The 21,727-nt window shown below is 43.8% G+C and overlaps 1 long non-coding RNA gene across 1 annotated transcript in view; it reads right to left on the reverse strand.

Moving 5' to 3' along the window:
• Positions 1-6,969, reverse strand: part of LOC120370884 — a 105,101-nt gene extending 98,132 nt beyond the window's left edge. Inside the window, exon 1 of the long non-coding RNA XR_005584034.1 lies at positions 6,761-6,969. This is a non-coding gene — a long non-coding RNA (uncharacterized LOC120370884). The remainder of the gene's footprint in view (positions 1-6,760) is intronic.
• Between the last annotated feature and the right edge of the window lie 14,758 nt (positions 6,970-21,727).

Here is a 21,727-nt window from a genome sequence, read left to right on the forward strand (position 1 = left end):
CTCATGGGAATAATAATTTTCCCGTGTTGCCCATTTATGATAATCCCACTTTCTAATGCCTGATTTTCAAAGACCAGAAGGCCAGTGCCATGCTCAAAAATGCACATCGCACTTGCTAGTGCAATTACTGCAGCATACGTCCAAATCCATATTTGGCAGCCATTAGATGTGAACAAATGCCTGATTTATAACTATAAGTCCAATAACGGTGCATGCAAATTAGGTGAACAATGTCAGTGCCTGTCCACATGTGGCCCAGACTTCCCAACCGAAGGCATTTTTATTTTGAAAAGTAACTACACAAATGGGTCCTTGCATAAGTTAGGAGATGTACAGAGAATATTGAGGATAAATATAAGGGTTTTATCTACACACAGACACTCAGGAAAACTAATCTAAATTAACTAAAGGTGAATTAATCCAAATTAATCAAAGTGAATTAAACTAAGCCAAAGTAAGGCCACTTTAATTTTGAATGTGTTCACACTGGGATTTAATGGAGTTTAAGTAATCCACTTCAAATTCACATCTTTACTTAATTCGGATTTACTTTCCTAAGTATCCCTGTGTAGACAAGCCCTAAATATTGACCAGCTACCTCATTTACTGTGCACCATCTAGCCTGCACACTGAATGAGATCAGGGGGACGGCGGGGCGGGGGAATAAAATGCACTCAAAGGTTGTATTGTTCTGCATAGGCAGTAAGTAGGGGACACAGTTGGGGCTGTGCAGGATCTTGTCTTGGGCACTTCCTGATTTTTGAGGGCTTTACTTAGCATCCTTATTGCGCTTCCACACAGCTGTGTCATATTGAGTGCAGGATACAGCATGTGCAGTGCTGGTGTTTGACTATAGCATGGAGGAGTAGGGTGGTCTTGTGGCTAACGCACTACTCGGGGACTGAAGAGACTGTGTTCAGTTCATGCCTTTGCTATAGGCTTTCTACATAACTTTGCACAAGTCACTTAACCTCTCTGTCTCTCCGCTCCCCATCTTAAAATGGTTATAATAGGACTTCCTTTGTCTGTCTATTAAGACTGTAAGCCCTTTGGGTCAGAGTGAGTGAGTGTGTGTGTGCACGCACGCACTGTGAGGATATGATCTCAGTCAGGGCATAGATGCTGGAACTAGGGGTGCTGGGGGTGCAGCAGTGGTTTCCCATCATATACAGGCTTTACAGGTTGGTTCAAAGGCTCTCAGCACCCCCACTACATAAATTGTTCCAGCATCACTGAGTCAGAGTCTCTAGCTGCTCCCATTTTCATTTCCTGGGGTGGGTTCTGAGTGTGTTTTTCCAGAGCTGCACATCATGGATATATTTTGTCCTTTGTATGTATGCGACAAACCTTTCAATTTCACGTGAGCGATTTGGAGGATTAGATGTGAGTTGTGGCACATTTCCTCTTCTCTCCTTTAAGTTTCAACTCTGGTGGCCATCTTACTACAGCATGTGTTGCAACACCCCCAACGCTTTCCCATCAAGTATGGATGGGCTACAATAGCACCCCAGAGACAAGGCCACTTGAAGCCAACTTCTTTGTCAGCCTCAAAGGCAGAGCCAGTCTTGGGCAGGAAACCCCTTGCTTTCTTTGGCAAGAATTGATGGTGAAGACAGGCAACGGATACAGCATGGCTGCCTTTTCTAGTTCTCTGCTGCACCAGCGTCACAGCACAGAGCTCAATGGAATGGGCTTCCTTCCTCCATAACCCTTGTGACCCAGTGAATCAGTTGGCTATCCTGGGATAGAAATACTGTATGCACATAGTTTCTCTTGAGTCTAATTGGAAAAGACAGCGGTCCGAGTGCATTTGGAGCCTCCTGCAGTTAACAGCAGCACAAATGGTCTTTAATATCCTGTATATCATTTTGATTAACAGCTGGAAGATATTAAGTCTTATATCAGTCATGTGGCACACCAACCAAGAACAAAGGTAACAAAAAAAAATCTTTCACTCATTTCTAAACCCCTCCGGGGGTGGGTGGAAGTGTTAAACTTTTCTGAACTTGGAAAAAGTGATGTGAAAAGGATATTGTCAAAGCAGCTTCCTCAATTTCATACTGATCTTTAGGAAGCTTCAGACTGAAAATGAAAGCTTCTTACCCAAAGGTTTCTTCCATCTCTCAGTTATTATAGCAGTGCTAATGAAGGCTAAACTGCACACAGTTGTGTTATTGTAGGACTGTTCACGAATGCTTGGCTACTTGAACTCGGATTATTTTCCCTCAGGAATGAAACTTGGATTGGTGGACTCAAAAGTCACATGAACTTAGCAAACAGATACAAGATCAGGGGAAACAAGATCATTTTTCAGGCCTCATCAACGTTCCTTTAATCCACTCTAATCTTTAGAGCATCACAGATTTAAACTTAAACATTAGTATAATTGGCAGGGGATAAAAATGTCCATTCCAGTATCTCTCATTGCTATTTGGACAAAATGTAAATACTGGCAGCAGAAAATATATTAATGGACACTAGAAATACAGTTACTCTTTATTCTATGCCTCACTAAATTATATCATTTTCTTTCAGTTTGCTCAGCTGCCAGAGTGGGAAAATTGCTGAAAATGGACAAGACTATTAAAGAGTTTTATAACTGGCATAAACAGTTCCCATTCTCTCCAAGAAAGAAATACAATAGAGTAGCATTAAAATAATAGCTTTTACTACAGTCTAGTGAAGCAACTGTTCAGAGTTTACACTGTAATTTGAGAAACCTGCAGGTGACTACAAGAATGCAGGGTCAAGGTAAAAAACAAAACAAAACATAGTGATGTGAATTATTAAAACATATAGGGCCAGATCCTCCATTGATGCCTGGCCTATTATGCCTGTGTGATGTAGATCACTATAGATATGGTGGGAGAAACAAATAGGTATGGAATGCAAGGTGGTACAAAAGTTTATCACCATGAATGGGTGTATTACTCAGTACTGGTGAGAAGGGAGTTATCCAAAACTCAGCTGATGATACCTTTACACCACCTTACTCCATCACGTATCCTGGATATGCTGCCTATGTTACCAAAAAACAATTTTGAAAAATGTTTGAGAGAGTTAAAAATATTCTAGGTACTATTTATTTTTATCCCTGCATCTGTAAAGCCAGGTTTCTTAGTTACCACGAGCACAGTCTCACAGGGCTCAGAGGGAGCCATTGAGACATCTAATAAAGATTTAAAATAAACTCTATTCTAAAGACATCATGAGTGAAATGGTGACTTTTGTCACAGAATTCAGTGGGGCCAGGACTTGACCCCCTGACAAAAAAATCCTGATTTGGGGCCCTTCCAGGATTAGACGGGAACGCCGTGTGTTCCACGGGGAAGCTGAGAATATTCTTTTTCCAGTGGGATAAAGCTACTGGACTTGATTTTCAAAAGAGCTCAGCTCCCATATAGAACCTGGCCCCATTAGTGGATGCTGACCTCTTTTGAAAAGATGGCCACTGATTTCCAGACCCAGTAGAGCTGAGAAATCACGAGCTTTAAAGCCAGGAGGATTTTTTTTCTGTATCATAAAGGTGCCATTGGTGCAAGGCTAAACCCTGCCCAAGTTCTCCTTGCAGCCTTGCTCATGAAGGTAAATCAATTTGAGCAGGCCTGTAAATGGGATTATACTGAGTGTGAAATGAACGTCCTTCCCAAACTTGTTGTAGAGAAACACACCAGCTGTATCTAAGAGTCCTGTGGCACCGTATAGAATAACAGACATATTGGAGCATAAGTTTTCACGTCTGACGAAGTGAGTATTCACCCACAAAAGCTTATGCTCCAATAAGTCTGTTAGTCTATAAGGTGCCACAGGACTCTTAGTTGCTCTTTACAGATCCAGACTAACACGGCTACCCCTCTGATACTAGCTGTATCTGTTCATCTCAGGAAACATTATGTGCTAATTCCACATGGAGCATGAGGCAGCAAACAGCTGATCTGAAATGCTTGTCTTTCAACCCTCCTACAAATTGCCAGACCAAATTTAAGTTGCAAAAAGGAGAACACAACACCAGCTGATCGCATATGTCATGGGTGTTGTCTCTTCAGAGCACTGGGCACCAGAGCTCCATTCCCTTCTGTATGCCTGACCAGTCCTAATGTTCCATTACAGCAGTCTCAAGGTAGGATTACTTTCTGAGAAGTTTGATAGCCTTAGTGTGCCCTGCATTAAGGGGATCAGACACTAACATCCTTTTATTTCTGAATAGAGCCATTTGTCAGCAGATGCTCACGGTCATTCTGGGTTATATAGTAGCTGGTGCTTTTTATAGTACAGATCTAGTCAACTGATAATTAATCCAATAATGCCCATACATCTCCTGTTATCTCACAGTAACACGGAACCTGAGCAGTGAACAGGGAGGTTTGTTAACCATACATTGTCTTTATAGTTGCCACAAAAGCTTTCGTGAACGTCACAAAGTCTCTTTCCAACCAAAACTGGATTTAAACTGGGGGTGAAATTCTAAGTGGTCAAATAAAAAGAAATAGCCCTTTTATTAGGAAGATGGGTTTTGTAACTCCTCCTCCTGCCGGTGGTATTCCCAGAAATATAGAATCCAAGAGAGAGATGGCTTCTTTGGAGAAGAGCTCCTGCAATGAGAGCATAACCTCCATCCCCTCGCTTTTTATCCTAAGGTGGGAGTCGAGTTGGGACTCCAGGACCTCTAGCCAGGAGATGGACCAGTGCAAACATATGGAAAAAGACCTAGAGAAATCCTGTTTGATTTGAGGGCTGGAAAACTGCTAATAAAAGGTAACCTGCATGGAACTTAGAATGCAGCCTACATGTCTCAATCAAGGTACTGAAAATAAACCTTAGGCTGGGTCCGAGCCCAGCACTGAGTGAGATCTTTGCACAGAGACATTATAGGCCAGATCCTCAGCTGGTATAATGGGAATAGCTCCATCTGGCCCTATGCAAGCTGACGAGCATGCTCCCCTTCCAGGTGAGGGTGCTCAGCACCGCTCAGGATCATTTGTCCCAGAGGTGGAAGGGCTTTTTTTCTCAACAGATTCCAGGCTTTTGCTTCCTCATTTCCATATCTCTGAAGGAATCTGCAACTGGCTGGAGTGTCCGTTTGCTTTTGGAACATGTTGTTTGCCTTGAGCTCCTTGGGTTATTACAAAACACCAATACAGAAAAAGAAAATAAAGAACAGACCTTAGAAACAAGTGGAAAGCAGAGTGGAAATGGTTTCTGCCTGGGCAAATGAACACATGCTGTAAACAGAAAAAAGGACTATTTCATCTCAATTACAATGCTCTTCTCTCTAGCGCAAGCTGAATCTAATGGCTTTCAAACCGTCCAGAGATGAGAATTCAAACTGAAATTTTATATCACGCGCTAGCACCCTGCTGGCAATACACTATAGATGCTGTAGTAAAAATAACACAGACCCTCTACCAGCAGTGAGAGAGACTCTGCACGTGCCCCCTTCCCCACATCCATTGCAACTGACTAGGTTCATAGAGTTCATATCCGCACATTGCTGAGTATGTCCTGCAGCCACCCTGGAAATAAGCAATGCTCCCTCAGAGGGTCACCTTTCATTTCCATTTCCCTTTCCACCCCAGATGTCCTTTTTTCATCAGACCACAGTAAAGCATGTGGCATCAGACTGTCACTGAAGTTATTGTGATACCTTTTATTGACACAGCATGTATATCCCTGACACAAAATGTGTTACATACACAAATAATCATGAATCCCCATCCAGCACTTTAACAAGATCAAACTCCTCCCCTCCCTCAATCCTTCTGCTCAATTATATGCTGCAAAAGGCTCTCTCTGCAAGTAATGAGGATGGTTTTGTTTAGTACCTATACAAGTTGTTATGGATAGACTCTCACTATTGAAAACAACAGTAATACCCACAGCAGATAAATCCAACATGAAAGGGCAGCCCTGATACAATAGTAACATAACTGAAGATTTTGTTTTTGCCTTCTGGTTTTAAATGCACACCAGACAGGAAACTGACTTGTTTTAAATGCCTAAGTCCATCCTGCAGAAACTTTCCTTATTCATTACATTTTATACAGTAGAAGGAAATGTGCAACTGACATTAAGCAATCAAAAATTTGCCAGTTAAATATCAATGTTATTTTCCAGTCAAGGAACTTTGCAAAATTTAAAATTGTTTTGAGGAAGACTTTGTTCACACTTGCAGGTGTGATAAATCAGATAACTGGCATTCCCTAGCAATGCAACAATCTTAAGACATCATCTTCACTAGTCATACTTGAGCTGTCACACACATGAGTTTCTTCCTATCACTAATTCATATTTTTTGACTCATGAATTCATACCAGGTTAGGGAGATCAAACAACAAACCCATTTTTGAAAGATTATGAACGTATAATCCCTCTGCCACCTGTTGTCGGCAGCAAAAAGTGCCAGGTTCAATTATCTAGGGGTTCCTTCTGAAAACACCACCAGCTTGTGCCCCATCCAGAAACCTGGGAAAACTAACTTACCTCTCCTACACACACTTAATAGGCAATACTTTCCCCTCACAAACACTGAGTCCAAAACAAAGAACTTCATGAGGGGGAGGGTTATGAGGGAGAAGGCACAGAATAAACTTGGGAAAGCCAGCAATTAATAAACCCACAATATCTATTAGAGAAGTTCCCCCCCCCCCCCGGGTGTCTTGTCAATAGTCTTCACTTCCACCCCTCTCTCATGGCTGTGAGTGGCTGCTGAAGCAATGCAGTCTCACATTAGCCACTTCTTCCACCCCTACTCCCCACTCACAGTTTGTTGTCCAGGGTTGACAGAGTCCAAACTTCAGGCAGGCCCATCTCCAGCCCCTAAGGGAAACGTTGCTTAGCTTGCTCCAGGAGTTCTTATCACCTGACCCAGCTCAAATTTCATTATTGGTCCTGTTGATAAGGGAGGCCCTCACCAAAGTCCTTCAAGCTAGGCAGCTGCTACTGCTGCTGCTTCAGGCCAAACCACCTCAGCACCATCTTCTCTTTGTATATTCCATCCTCCTCCCTGATCCCCTGAAAAGAAGAGAATCCTTTATCTTCATCAGTAATATCTTATCAGCTCAGCTGTGTAGTCTCAACCCAACCACTTAGCCACTTTTCACCCTCTCTCTCTCCAGGCTTCTCTACCCCATCTGTCCAGCCTTCAGTTTTCTTTCTCAGTTTTTCTCAATGCATGGTGGTGTGGTGGGTGCCTTTCTTCAGTTCTTTATCCTTTTTTGCAGCAGCGATAATAATGTTAACTTTTAACCAAACTTAAAACAAAACTTTTTTCAAAATTCACCCACCACAGATCACATCACGGCCACATCAATGAGGCCCATTTGCATTCCATTCCATTCGCGGCCCACCATTACATCCCGGATTCCCCCCCCCCCAGCCCTTCCCTCTCTCCCTGTCCTTCTCTCTTCTCTTCTCTCCCCTGTCCACCAACAGTAACTCAGCTCCTCTCACTTCTCAGCTCCTTAGCAGGGCTTAGAAGACCAAGGGCCCTCTGCTGCTCTTACTTATGCTTCTTGTCAGCATCCCCCCAAGGGGTCAAGCTCTGACACACAGCCGTCATGGGACACAGCCTCCAGGGGGGAGTGGGGACCCCCCCCCCCCCCAGCACTCACACCACACACACAGGAGCCACTGCACTGGGAAAGGCACTGGGGCTGGGCAGCTGGCCAGCTCTGGGACATCTTCGTTCTGGTGATGCGGTGCACAGCTGCCTTAATACAGGGGTGGATCTAGCCCTATAGAAGTGTCATTTAGGAACTGAAATGTGGACTTGGGCATCCTGATTTAAGTTCTCAAATCTGAAAGTTGGCCCCTCAGGGCACTGAAACTGGAACAAAAATAGCACCGTGAAATACAAACAGCAGCCAGATAGGCCTGCACCCAGTGTATCAGGCTATTCCTTTGCCTTGTATAACTATAACATTCAGTATATTTATTTCTGACTTGGGACTGCTACACGTACACACACACACTTACAGAATCAATACAGCGTTAACCACCCAAGGTTTACCAATAGCAGCAGCATTTCCGGCTTTGTAGCGGTAAAGGTTTGTGTGTAATTTTTTTTAAGTAGGCACAGTAAAGAGACCATTTGTTTTGTTGAACTGGAATTCTCAGTAGACAGGGTCTGCTTCTTTTTCAATTGCTTTCTTTCTCTCTCTCTCTCTCCCCTCTCCTTCTTCCCCAACTACCCAAATTCACCCTCTTTGTCTCAAGGCAGTTTTAAGGCGCTATCTCTGCAGTCATTTTATTGTATGCAGCAGAAGGCAGGCAGATTTAAATACACTGGGGTAGGGGTTAAAACAATGTGGAGTACTTGTGGCACCTTAGAGACTAACAAATTTATTTGGGCATAAGCTTTCGTGGGCTAACGCCCACTTCATTGGATGCATGGAGTGGAAAACACAGTAGAAAGATATATATATACATAGTACATGAAAAGATGGGGGTTCCCTTACCAATTCTAATGAGACAATTCAATTAAAGTGGGCTATTATCAGCAGGAGGAAAAAATCAATTTTGTAGTGGTAATCGGGGGTGGCACATTTCAAACAGTTGACAAGAAGGTGTGAGTAACAGTAGGGGGGAAATTATCATGGGGAAATTAGTTTTTAGTTTGTGTAATGACCAGTCCACTCCCAGTCTTTATTCAGGCCTAATTTGATGGTGTCCAGTTTGCAAATTAATTCCAGTTCTGCAGTTTCTCATTGGACTCTGTTTTTGAAGTTTTTTTGTTGAAGAATTGCCACTTTTAAGTCTGTTACTAAGTTTCCAGGGAGATTGAAGTGTCTCCTACTGGTTTTTGAATGTTATAATTCTTGATGAGTGATTTGTGTCCATTTATTCTTTTGCGTAGAGACTATCCCGTTTGGCCAATGTACATGGCAGAGGGGCATTGCTGGCACATGATGGCATATATCACATTGGTACATGTGCAGGTGAATGATCCCCTGATGGTGTGACTGATGTGGTTAGGTCCTATGATGATGCCCCTTGAATAGATATGTGGACAGAGTTGACAACGAGGTTTGTTGCAGGGATAGATGCCTGGGTTAGTGTTTTTGTTGTGTGGTGTGCAGTTGCTGGTGAGTATTTGCTTCAGGTTGGAAGGCTGTCTGTAAGTGAGGACTGGCCTGTCTCCCAAGGTCTGTGTGAGTGGGGGATTGTCCTTCAGGATAGGTTGTAGATCCTTGATGATGCACTGGAGAGGTTTTAGTTGGGGGCTGAAGGTGACAGCTAGTGGCATTCTGTTACTTTCTTTGTTGGGCCTGTCCTGTAGTAGGTGATTTCTGGGTACTCTACTGGCTCTGTCAATCTGTTTCTTCACTTCAGCAGGTGGATATTGTACTTTTAAGAATGCTTGATAGAGATCCTGTAGCTGTTTGTCTCTGTCTGTGGGATTGGAGCAAATGCAGTTGTATTAGAGCTTGGCTGTAGATAATGGATCGTGTGATGTGGTCTGGAGGAAAGCTGGAGGCATGCAGGAAAGTATAGTGGTCAGTAGGTTTCAGGTATAGGGTGGTGTTTATGTGATCATCGCTTATTTGCACTGTAGTGCCCAGGAAGTGGATCTGTTGTGTGGACTGGTCCAGACCAAGGTTGATGGTGGGGTGGAGATTGTTGAAATCCTGGTGGAATTCCTCAAGGGCTTCTTTTCCATGGGTCCAGATGATGAAGATGTCATCAATGTAGCGTAAGTAGAGTAGGGGTGTTACAGGATGAGATCTGAGGAAGCGTTGTTCTAAGTCAGCCATACAAATGTTGGCATACTGTGGGGCCATGCGGGTACTCATAGCAGTGCCACTGACTTGAAGGTATACATTGTCCCCAAATGTGAAATAGTTGTGGGTGAGGACAAAGTCCAGCCACCAGATAGGGGTTGTCACTCATATTACCCAAACAGTCTTCCATAGGGCTGGCAGGGTTTCCCTAATGGCCCAGGTTTACACTGGTTTCCCTAATGGCCCAGGTTTGTTTGTTTGTTTGTTTTTTGGTCGGGGAGAGAACTGTGGGTTACTGTCTTAGGCAACATAGGACTCCAGATTCTTAGCACTTCCTATTTGCAATGCCTACAGACCCCAGTCATTGGTGGGTGGGATCAAACTTGGGGCCTCTGCAACTTAGTGTATGAGCCAAAAGCCTTATGGCCCTTAGCTACGGCTGTAGAGCAGATTCATTACTCTCTCTCTAAGTGGTCTCAGTGCCACTAGATGGGACAGAACACCACTCCCAGGGGGAGTGTGGGTTACACATTGTCCTTGTCATAGTACCTTAGAAATTAGAGCGTGGGGTGGAGGGGAGGAGACCATTCTGTTAGCTCAGCCAAATCATGCAGGGTTGTTCCTCAGAATCTCTCTCTCGTGCACACAGACAACCCCTCACTTCACTGTGTGTCACTGTGAGGTCATGGTATGTTTCTTTTCCAACGGCTGTTACTATGTTATATGTACTACAAGACAGAAGACAGGTTTAGCAGAGCCTTCAAACATTGGGCTCCAGCCCTTGGTGGGATCCCAATAAACAGCTACTAGTAAAGGGGCAATCGTCACTAGGGCTAGGAAACAAAGGGACCCTAGGAACAAAAGTTGAGTGGATAGTTATTGAACGTACAGAATAATTCCTCATTAAGCCCCTAAATAGGATACCCAATAGGAAAGTACAAAGGTGCCATTGTCCTTAAGGGTGCCACTTCAAGTCCACCCCTCTTGGGGGGTGGGGAGGAGGAGACATTAAGCCTCAGGCATGAGCTTGGATCTGCCTCTGGCGTCATGGGTCTCCCTATTGTCTGTCAGCCTCCCCTCTGCCTTATGGGCCTACATCCGCTGCTATACAGCCTGTGCTGCTTCTTCGGTCACAAACCAGAAGCCCCCCTCCCTAGCCCCAGTGTCTTGCTAAGTAGAGCTGGGTAGCTCACAGGTTGCTGCCCCCATCCTGCTGCTTACATACCCTACCCTCTGTCACTTCCCCCTACGAAAAAGTCCTATAGAACTGAACAGGGAACAAAACAATTAGCTTTCATGAAAGTTACAATACAAACCTACTCAACTAAATTAATAATCTCTTCTGTCTATACATTTTTGAGCCACCCTACAGAACTCTGTGTGAAGAGATACAATTTTTGGTTACATTCTATAGGATGGTCCAAAACACCTGTAGAAAAGGGTTTTTTTCTTCTATTCTATAGAACTTTCCTATACAAATGTGTGTCCCATTGTGCACACTTCTGGGCACGCAATAATCTGGTCCCTGCCCCTGCTAAAATGACCTATGTCCCAATTATTTCATTCCACCTTAAGGCGGCATCCAGTGATGTGCTACCAGGCTCACTACACTACATTTTCTGTTTTTTTATTCATCTTCATAATGTTTTATTTATTTATTAACCCTCCTTACGAATCCTGTGTGGTAGATGAGAATAGTTATCTTGATACTTCACATAACTGAGGCACAGAAGTTAAAGATAACATGGGGATTGAGTGTCATAACCAGGATTAGAACTCAGAAGTTTCTAGATGCAGTCCTGGGGTCTGGCCACCACACCAGGTCTCTCTCCTTAGCCCTGTTTGGTTTTAAGTCTCACAACAGAATTTTTATTTATCAGAAGAAGAAAAAAACCCTCATAGCTGTATTTAGATTCTCCCTCATCATTGTTGAGAGTGGGGGGAATGCATCTTGCTGTTAATTATTGTAATGCTGAGTGATGTTCTGGTGTCGAGGACTGGCTGCAACACCAAAGTACATGTGCAGTACAGATTTGCTGGTTGTCAGACAGTAGCATACCAAAACAATTCCCAGCAACTCAAAACCAATTAGCAGGCTACTCCATCTCCTCTGTCCTCTTTTATTTATTTACTTTAATAAACAAAGCAATTGTTACAGGTAATTAAGCTCTATGTATTCTAATCAGGTGGAATATTGGTTGGGAAAAGTGGGAGTAAGCAGCAAGGTAAAGTGTTTCAGAATGTCATCTACCTTCTGAACTGATGCATCAGTTCAGTTATTGTAAAGGCCTTGTTCTGATCTTAGTTACATTGTGTTTATGCTCCATTGACTTCAATGGAGCTTACTTCTGATTTACCATGCAGTGACATTGCAGTCAAGTGCAAGGTGTTTTAAGGAGAAGAAGGCAGAATATTGGATCCCCAATCATGCAAAGGACTAAAGCAAATAACTCCCTCAGCCCTGTTTTCTGGGACAAATTCTACCTGCTGGCCCCCAGGTAAGGAGGTCCCCAGACTGAGAGAAACGGGTACAGTTCCTTCATACGCAGAAAGACAAGGGATGGATTTGGGGAGGATGCTCAGTCAATCAGCAGTGTTTTCTTCCATCACCCTAGCATTCTACATTACTCCACCAGCCACTACCTTAAGCAGAGCGGGAAGATGCAGGCACCAATCCCTTCCATGACAGTCTGGTTCAATCCAGGATTTAGGAAGACCCTATATGGGAACATTAAGCAGCCCAGGCCATCAGTCAGGGAACTAGCGAACCACAGGATCGGTCTGTGTCCAGTAGCCTCAGTGAAGGAAACCCCTTATTATTCATTTCAACCAAGTCCTATGTCTACCACAGGAGACACTGGTCTAGCAGGCAGGGAGAAGATCAAGGAGCAAGTGTCTTCCTTCCAGTCTCACAGAGAACCCTGGCATCCCACCTGGCTATTGGCGCTGATTTCCAGCATTCAGCCTTTTCTGAATAATCCACATTATTAATGGTAAACATTCTGAGCATCTAAATGCCAGGAGCGAGATTCTCACCCCTGCTCTGGCCCTTTTACACTGAGTGAAAAAGGCTGGAGAGGTGCCAAAGGGCCCTAAAAGCTGTGGTTCCAGATGGGGGAGGATTCCCCTGCACATGCACTCCAGGGACAGCCATATGGCTGTGTCCAAGGACCCCCCCCTTTCCAGGCCCTGGGCTGGGCTGTAGCACAAAATGCTTTGGAAATTATAGGCAGCCTCCAAGGCTGTCTAAACTACCCAAGGAGGCTCTGCAGCCCCTTGAACAATCCTGGCTCGGAAGGGCACAAAGGTGGCTTGAAGCCGCCACAGCCTCCCTTCTGAGTTCTGGGCTTAGAGGCACACACAGCATTCCACCCCGACACCCTCTGACAGCAAACAGGGAGCTAATGAAGCCATTTCTACGCCTGCCATTCTGCCTCCTTCTGGCCGGTTCCTAAGCGCACAGCAAAGAACATATACAGCAACAAAGGGACAACTCCAGCATCGTCACGCGTCATTAGCACGGGGGTGAGCTGCACTTTGAAACAGATTTGCCGGCACAAAGCCCAGCCTCCCATGATGGTTCAAAACATGAACTGACAGGGCATCTGCACGTTCAGCACCATGGCTCAGCTGGGGGCATTCCCGCCTGTGGAAGAGAATAATAATAAAAACAATACTTAGCACTTTTCATCTTCAAAGCCCTTTCAGTCTGCTAATAAATGAACCCTCTCTACCTCCACCCCCCCCACACAGTCCCGTAAGGCAGAGGGATGTTGTGAGACTTGTTTTACAGCTGGGGGGGATGGAAACACATTTGCCCAAAGCCCCACAGCAAATCGGTTGGCAAAGGAAGGCTTATAACTCATGGGCCTGATGCTGATCGTACTCACACCAGCATGGTAATTACTGAGCTCAGTGGTGTTATTCCACTGTAGAAATGGTGAGAGACGAGAAACAGGCCCGTGGATTCCTAACCTCATGTAAACCACATTGGCTTTTGCGTTCAAGTGCCACTAAAAACTCAGGCACATAGTCCCTGCACACATTCCATAACAAAACATACGGGGAATAAGTGTTTGGGTACCAAGGTAATTGGGCAGTTAAATAGCTCATAGATACCTATTTCTTGTTTAACCAGTCATATGCTTTAGAGAGGCAGTGTTTTCTAGTGGATAGGTTTGTGAACTACAACTACAGGCATCTATTCCTGCCTCTGCCACTGCCCTGGTGTATGACCTTGAGCAACCACATCCCCTTCTTGTGCCTCAGTTTTCCCTCATGCAGCTGTCTTGTCTATGTCGAACATCAGCTCCTTGGGGCAGGGATCTCTCTTACAATGCGTTTGTATAAGCACCTAGCACAGTGGGGCCCACCCTGATCTCAGCTGGGGCCTCTAGGTATTATTGTTACATATGGTAATACATATGTTACATATGGGGCGCCAGGGAATGAAACATTATAATGCCTGCTGCTTTAAAATCAATACCATAAAAATAGCTGTAAGACTCCCTGGTAACAGGAAATCCATTTCAGAGACTTGGCTATAGCACTCTGCAAATGGCCCAATATCCTTCAGTATAATAATGGGGGTGGGTGTTTTCTTCTTTTGGGGGGTGGGTGGGTGTGGGTGTGTGTGTGTGTGTGTGTGTGTGTGTGTGTGTGTGTGTGTGTGTGTGTGTGTGAGAGAGAGAGAGAGAGAGAGAGAGAGAAATGGATCAGTAACAGATTGGCCAAATGCCCTTGCACATGGTATCCAAGGAAAGTAAGGCCACCCTTAATTTATTTCTGTCGGACTAACTGATAGAATACTCCAGGGCTCCCAATCCTGCTGCATTTTTAATGGGACTCAATAAACTTCTTACAGAAGCAGCCTCTGATACCTACTAATATCAGCTCTTGCAAGGACCTGAATGCTTTATTTCTCTCTCCCCCCTGCTCTGTCTGTCTGTCAAATTATTAATATGGCTCCAGATGAAAGTCAACAACCTTCTCCTTGGAACACAAATAATCCAAAATGTTACTGGAAAGAGAAGAAGAAAAATATATATCCCTCTTAATATTATAGACCATCATCACTGGGCCACAGAGATTGAATTTGGCAGGGGGAAAAAATCCAGAAAACAATGGTGCAGCATGAAAAACAGAATATAGATATTTCCCCCCTTTGTTTACTTAGTCTGAAGAGAAGAAGATGCCGTCTCTTTTGCAAGGCCAGACATTTTTAAACAAGCTCTTTCTTAACTCATTGGGAGAGGGTTAGATTAGATTTGCAGTTTTTGAAGAATAAGAATGAGTTATATACACTTTACAATCTAGTTTATGCCTTTATTGGTTGAGCTCTGTTATATGATTTCTACTGTGCTACTTTATCAACTCACTGTCAATTGAAACATTGTGATGGTGAAGAATGATCTTTGATGTTTCATGGGGATATAACAGTATTGGGATCTGAGACCCAAGTGCTATTCCTAGCTCTACTACTTGCTGTGCACCAGATTGTGGTCACAGTGAGTAGCACTTTGCTTTACAAGTTCATTGACTGACTTCTAAGGGGCTACTTGTGGCATTAGTTATTTTGTCTGTAAATCTTTTGAGGCTGGGACCATCTTTTAGTTCTGTGTTTGTACCACATCTAGCACAATGGGGTCTTGGTCCATGACTGGCACTCTTAGGAGCTACTGCAGTACAAATAATAAATTATAGTATCAGTGTGAGCAAAGGGATCCAAATCTGGCCTGTGCTGAGCCTCAGTTTACCCATCTGTAAATGGGAATAATATTTATCCACTGTTGTAAGAACCTCAGATGACAGGCACTGTATGGGTATAAAACATCATCATCATGGGGCCAGAGCTTCAGCTGGCATAAGCTAATGCAGCTCCACTGAGCTATGACAATTTACACCAGCTAAGGTTGTGGCCTACTATCGCCATACATTTAAACGATGGCATATGACAAGCATAAATAGTATAAACCAATGTTATCATGGTTTTCATGTATTGGCATATCTTAACTCTCCAATGGTTATGAAAACTAATTTAAAGTGAAAGCAAAATGTCTTCTAAAGGAGTCGCATGAAGTTTTTTGTCTACAAAAAACAAAATACTTTCCAAGTCTCTACCGACCTGAGGTAAAACACAGCTAACCAACACTGACTGCAGTTGCCGGGGATTGAAATGTGGGAGAAGCCAAGTTCCACCCACTTGAGATGGCAAAATGAAATGCCACTCACAGCAGAGCGGGTGGATGGTGAACATGTGATCATGCATATTCTGTTGGGCTACTCAGGTGTGGTTCTCTGTTTCAGCAGGGTCCCCGTACACCCTTAGGCAGGGCTGGATTCAAGCCTAGACAGAACAAAGCCCCAGCTCCCAGAGTCATGTGCTGACATAACCTCAGTTTTCATTTAAAACATAACAACAACAAAAGTTTCCAGCCATCATGGTTGCCAAGAAAAGCTTAAAACTAGACCTAAGCGTCATGGATGCAGCAGTGTCTGCCTGAATCTGCAGCCAGACTTCAGCAAAAGCAGGAGCAGCAGCTACTACAGAAGTCATTTAACCCCACGGCCAGAACCAGAGCCAACCTGACCCCAGGTGCTCTAAGGTGGTGGTGCTAGTTAAGACTCTTTGGCACATCACTTCCCTTTGTGGGATTGGCTCCCCCTTGGTGCGGCTCAGATGCTCCCCACACTCTGTGCCTCTCCTTTGGCTCCATGAGTCAGACTAAGAAAAAAAAATACACTTCCGGTACCAAAATGAGATGCAATTCATTGTACATTATGCAGATCTGTGACGCTCCCTCTCATTTCTAATATCCTTTGATCAACAATGAAACGGTTAATAAAGTTGCCATTTAAAATATCATCATGAGGCATCTGAGTTGACCCCATTGAGATGGCCAGAGCAGTTCCCATCTCAGCGCTATTGTTTCTGGTGCTTTGCAGAGGCCGACAGATCTCTCTGCATTGGTTACTCTTGCTTTACTTTTCCAACGCTTTCTTGGAAATCATGCCAGATAGAGACTTACTTTTCCTTTTAAATGAATGTCCAGGTTCTGGAGAACAAGATGGCAGACATAAATAAAGTATTGGGTCACTGCCCTGACGTGACCTGACCTAATTCAAACCCTGGGAGTTGTAACCTTGAATGGGAACAAATTGGGTCAAGTACTTGTAAGCTCTACTATAAAAATAGCCTTTTCTTCCCAATGGATTAGGGATCTTGTTCACATGACAAGCTGGTCCATTAACCCTGCCAAATGCTATATTTATATTTCCAAAAGAGAAGCTGTTTCTAATACATTTCCATAGGGTATTTTTGACCCTTTGCATTTACTGATAATGGTCTTATGTTTATGTAATTGCCTTTCATTCCAAAGGATCCCAAAGTGCTTTAATAACGTGGCATACAAACTTATACACAGAACTCACTTTTCCTACTGTTGAAATGCAGCCATCGCTGGGGTGAAACTCAGCAACCGTTTTCAACTGCACTGCAAGTTTAAGGCAGGACATGAAGTATAATATCATTTCCATTTGAAACTGTGAGGAGGAGGTAATTACCTGAGTTGGTAGTTAGCCAGGATAAAACCCATACTTCTGTGAAAAGTGCCTTGAGATCTTTATGATCTTAGTTATATAGGTCACTCAAAAGATATCACAGCCCCCATAAAGCATCCTGGAGCAGTAGCTGAATACTCACTCTGGGGGAAGATTGCCACTGACTGAATAACCACCCCCGGTTCCTGCAGGAGCAAGGTGTTCTTTGGAGGTCTTGCACCGAAGTACTTACCCGTGTCTGATAAGGTCTGGCAGCACAAGCTGGTATGACTGATTGCCACAGCACAGTGCATGTATTGGCAGGCAGTGTTAATCCTCGTTATTATAATGTATTTATATTGTGTTAACATCTCAGAGCCCTAATCAGGGACCAGGACCCACACTGTGCTATCTGCTGTATGAACACAGAACAAACAGAGGTCCCTGCTCCGAAAAGCCTATTGTCTTGCTGAACCACTACCTCCACCCATTCACATAAGGGTGGCTTTGGTACCAGGGATAGCGTGCGCTACAATGAAGCACATGTCAAATCAAAGCTTATTGTATAATAACTTTACTAGACAGCCAGGTTTACTGGAGCATCACAATTACCGACAGCATGAACTCTGCTCTTTGAACCCTGTAAGTTTGGGAAGGTACCGGGCAGATTCTAATAGAATTTATTTTTCAATGACTTTTCACACCCAGGGCAAGGCAGATTGTGCTTGGAGACCAGTCCTTACATGATATACATGCAGGGAAGGGGTAATAATTTCATCATCATTCATAGCAGTCTCAGTAGAAGCCTCATCACTTGAGTCATTGAAAATTAGGTGAGCAAAATGCTATAAACAGTGTAAGAAATGGCCACCTAAATCTTCAGGGTTTTCGTTAGAGCGCATACCATGGCCATTTGCATCTTTACAATATCAGTGCACATGGATTCTTGTGCTCCAGATCCACAGGTCTCAGCCACTTGCGCTAGTGAAGAATTTCTGTTAGCTGACTAGGTCCTATGACACACCCTTCACACAGCTGGGAAGTTCTCATTGCATCAGTAGAAGGCAATTGTGCAGGTCCACCCTAGCCACTTCATTACAACATAAAGGGATCCCTTTACTTGCCACTGAAATGCAGTCATCTCTGGAGTGGAACAACAGGCACTGGCATGGCAAAGATAGACTGAATGACCTACTGTAATAGATTGTGCTTTTTCTAGCTCCTTTGATTTTGCCATTAATATTCAGTCTACTGCAGGACAAAAGCCTCTTCAGCACGAATCCTGTCCATCCTCTTGAAAACGCTGGCCAGTGAGTGTGGTTAGGACGTAATGCTATTAACTGAGTTCACTTCCTTCCCCTACTTGAACCTGCAAGGGATTATTCTCTCTGATAGTGTCACATGGATTTCTCATCAGTGACAGTCCTGATGAAAGTAACATCCAACTTCTTTAGCAGAAGGATAATTTTACCTTAACCTGTCTGCACACTCCTTGTCAGAAGCCCAAGTGTGGAGGCAGGGGAGAGAATAAAAGGCCTCTTTGAAGGACACTTGCCCACAGCAGCAGGTGAGATGAATACTAAGGAACACTGACTTTATTACATAGTCATGAAATACAGCTCAAAGGAATAGAATTCAGCATCACTGACAGTGCAAGGTGTTTAAAAATTACTGCGGCCAAAAGAAGGATAGAGGATTTTTCCTTGTCATTTTGTCTTTCCATTTTGTAAAAACAAAAATCTAGTCTATAAGCAGTCTAATCCAATTTGACTATAATACTTCAGGTGTTTTAAAAACACTAATCACATAAAGTGTGACTATAGAAATTTCAGTGTAGGCCCCTTAAACTTAGTATTTGGGATACTATTGCAAACTAGAAAAAGCTTTCAAGGGTAGACATGCAAAACAAATGAGAATAAGAAGGGTCTGTGGGAAATTTTCATTTTCAAGGGTACATCTGATTTTCCTCCACCATTTCTGGTCTCCATGCAAGATACTGCAAACACCTTTTGCTATCAAATGAGGTACTTGTCTCTAAGTTCCCTCTGGAAAACAGTAACCAACAGCTTTCCCCAGAACTGCAGATGCAGCCACTTTCTTGTTTCTCCAGGAGAGAGTAGGAGCCCTGCTAGCCAAAATCTAGACGCATCACAGGAAATTGGGCTTACGCTAAACCTGAGCCTACCGCCTGCTGATTGAGCCTGTGATCACTGGGGTCAGCAAACAGCTGTCAGACTTGGCTGATGGCCCACACAGAGGAAGCTTTTTGTTTGAGGATTTGACCCTCCCCGAGCAGTAGCCAGCAAGGTGCCTGGGGACACAGAGCAGAGAGGGCCCAGAAATGAGGATGAGGGTTTTGTGTAGAAATCAACACAAAGAAAAGTAATAGTCAAATGGAGGAAGCAGCAGGAAGGGGAGTATATTGAGCAGCTGACTTAGCCAGGAGGCAATTAGGTTTATTGATAAGAGTAATTGCAGTGCTACTTTGGTAGCATCAGATATGCTGATAATATGGCCCCGGTAAATAACTGTGTGAGCGTAAATACAACAGTGGAGGTTACCATAATGAATTAAAGTAGACCTCCCTTTCATAGGAGGTCTTCCCCAGAACAAAGCACCCTTCTACAGAGACACTGGGAGTATGCTAGGAACTCTGGATTTCATGAAAGGCAGCAAGCAGTGTGGTGCTGAGACAAGAAGAGCCCATTGACCCCGGCTGAGCAAGATGCTCTAACCAGCCCCTGAAAATAAAAGAGTGGCAGCTTTTAAACATTTTGTTTAAAACACTAGAGGATAGGTGCTGCAATAGCAATCAAGTCTCTTCCCATTCCTGGGACTAAAATAAGTGGCTGAACTTAGAATTTATATTGCAGCTTGAACATAGACTGTGGTAATCGTGGCAATGGCAATGAGCTGAATGATTAAACTTTTAGCTGTAGTTGTCTTTTACTGTCCCCTGTGTCTCCCTTGAGCCCTTTTTTGTTCTGTTCCATAAACAATTTTGGTTCTTCCTTTATTAAATAAAAACTTTTTATTGCCACTGACTCGGTTTATCCAATTATACCTTCCACCCAAGAATACAAATAATTTGATTCCTGGGATTTTGATCAAAGTAAACAGTGGACTAAGGTATTACCATGAGAGATGCAATAGAAATACCAGTCATTACAATGTGACTCAGTTTGGAAGAGAGCACTATATCCTTTTTAATGCATTTCACAGGTTCTCTGTGGTGACCTATAATACTACTGATTCCTCTTCTACAGTGGCTCAATTTCACAACCGAGCTTTTCAAAAAGGGAAATCATCCAGAGGTTTTATTGGAACATTATAAAGCATTTCATGAGCCTGCAGAAACTAGCAACTTTAAAGACAGTGTCATTCCATTTCAAAGAGCTACTGGGTGAATTTAAGGAAATGTTTTTGCTAGAAACTAAGCCACAAAGCTTGGCTATAGATCCAAAGTTCAGGGGCGGCCAGATCCAGGCTCTTGATACAGCCCATCTCTAGTTTTTGTAATATGTGTATGTGTGGTTTCATGTACCATTCTCTTGTAACATTGCTCATTATTATTGAGCCCAGTACATACATAGACAACACTCTCACTGGTGTCCACGGAAGGGTGGTCAAAGTACACTACTGACAAAGTTTCCTTGAAAGATTCTACCAATCTGAGAAACATTCTCCGTACTTAAAATGGGGGTAATAGCTTTCAAACCTGTAGAGATTGTTGTACCCTATCCTCAGTTCCCTCCTTTCTGTGTTTGGGGCAGAAATTAGAGGGACAGGGTGAGCGGGATGGAGGTTGTTTATGCTTTTGTGCTCTCCTTCCCTGAACTTGAAGCAGTTGGCAGCATACCCAGCCCTGGTGTAAATTAGAGTAGCCACAGGGCTACTCTAAGGTACACTATACTTCCCAGGGCCCAGCAAAGAATAGCCATAGCACAGTGTACTCTGGCTACAACCCCTCCTTGCTCCCTCCCCTTCTATTCCCCATCTCCAGCCTATACTCCCTGACTTGCCCCCTACACTAGGATCAGGGATGGCATTGAACCTGTATGCCAGCTCCATGCAGGCTGCAGCAGTCCACTGTGATATTTCTGTCCTTTTATTTTGCCAGAGCAATGAAAAGGGGGGGGCCTTATGGAACTGAGAATCAGATGATCCAGTAGATGCACCCACACTAAAGCCAGAATGATTCAAGCCCCTCTTGTTTTGAAGGGTTTTTTCAGCTGAAAAACAAGCAAGCAAACAAATAAAAGTGTGTGAGTTTCCCCCCACCAGCAATAAATGCAAGTGAGTTCTGAACAACCTCTGAAGCTTCCAAACATTTCCATTTCCACCAATACAGAGTAGACGTCTCTGCCACCACCACACCCAGCAGCTCCGTGCACACAAACATTCCCACTGCTCCCTCTTCACAGCATGACAGCAGGACACAGACAAAAGAAACCCTTCGGGGCAGTTGA

Source organism: Mauremys reevesii, linkage group 8 (assembly GCF_016161935.1).
Source record: "Mauremys reevesii isolate NIE-2019 linkage group 8, ASM1616193v1, whole genome shotgun sequence".
NCBI classification, from domain to species: domain Eukaryota; kingdom Metazoa; phylum Chordata; order Testudines; family Geoemydidae; genus Mauremys; species Mauremys reevesii.